Below are 1,440 nucleotides of genomic sequence, written 5' to 3' on the forward strand. Positions count from 1 at the left end.
GAGCAAGGATTTGAATTCCCATCCTGTGTCTCCAGAGGCCCGGAGCTCTTTCACATTAGACTCTGAGCCCTTGAATGCAAGGACTGTTGGGGTTTTGCCTTTCATTGTATCCTGAGCAGGTGCCTGGTGTATAGTAGGCACTTAATAAATTGATTGACTGACACAATAGCTCTTTCACTTACAACACATTGCACAGACAGACTATGACCTGAAGCAAAGCTGTAAAACCTCATTCCTAGGAACCCTGCAGTAGAGAAGATAACAACTCTGGGAACATTCTATTTTACTTGGAGACAATCTTTACTTCCCATGACTTATATATGCATTTGTTCATTTTTTAAAAATTAATTTATTTTTAGTTTACAACATTCAGTTCCACAAGCTTTTGAGTTCTAAATTTTCTCCCCCTCCCCCCTCTCCACAAGACGGCATGCAATCCCATGTAGGCTATATATATATATTCACATTAAACATATTTTCACATTAGTCATGTTGCAAAGAATTATAACAAACATTCATTTTTGTTTGTTTAATTTGTTTAAATAGATATTAAGCATATAGGTGGCCCACTGGATAGAGTATTGGACTTGGAGTCAGAAGGCCTGAAGTTCAGATCTAGCCTCAGATATTAGCTGTGTGACCTTGAACAAGTCACCTAACTGCTACCTGCCTCAGTTTCTTCAGATGTAAAATGGGGATGATGATAATAATAGCACCCACCTCCCAGGGTTGTTGTGAGGATCTATATTTGCAAAGCTCTTTGCGAACCTTAAAGTGATATGTAAATGCTATTATTATTAATGAAAATTTTATTTAATTTTTATTTATTATTTTTTTATTATTTATTATTTATATTATTTATTTAAAATAATTTTTTTTCTTCTGAACTTATTGAACACCAAATAAAATGAGGATTTCCATGTGCATAGGAGAACAGAAAAAGAGGGTTGTATGTGCAAGCGTAGGTCTCTATGAGGTGCTGCTGGCTTTGCCTTTTTGCCAAGTAATAAGGGCAGCTGATTCAGGCTTTCAAAGCTGTCCTGCTTCCCTGGCCTTCTTTCTGGCCTTCCTTCTCAAAGGATGTTTATTAAGACTCCAGCCATATGCTGAGCATTGTGTTTTGGTGATACACAAAGTTTAGGGAAACCAAGTTCCCTGCTTGGTGGAGGAGCCGGGGGACTGAAACCTTAATGACCACGATGAGTAAAAATCACTGGTTAAATGGAGGATTGAGGGGGAAAGTTATTTTCTCTAGGCTTCAAATACAGTATGGTGTCCTGTGGTGTGGTGGAAAGCCCAGGACTTGGAGTCAGGAGACCCAGGTTCCAATCCTGCCTCATAACTATGACATCTGGTTTCTTTATCTGTAAACAAGGCATAATAATGTGTGTGTAGTTTCCACCTTTCGGGATTGTTAGGGGAAAAACCTTTTATGTTCAA

This window comes from Trichosurus vulpecula, chromosome 8, assembly GCF_011100635.1.
Source record: "Trichosurus vulpecula isolate mTriVul1 chromosome 8, mTriVul1.pri, whole genome shotgun sequence".
Taxonomy (NCBI): Eukaryota; Metazoa; Chordata; class Mammalia; order Diprotodontia; family Phalangeridae; genus Trichosurus; species Trichosurus vulpecula.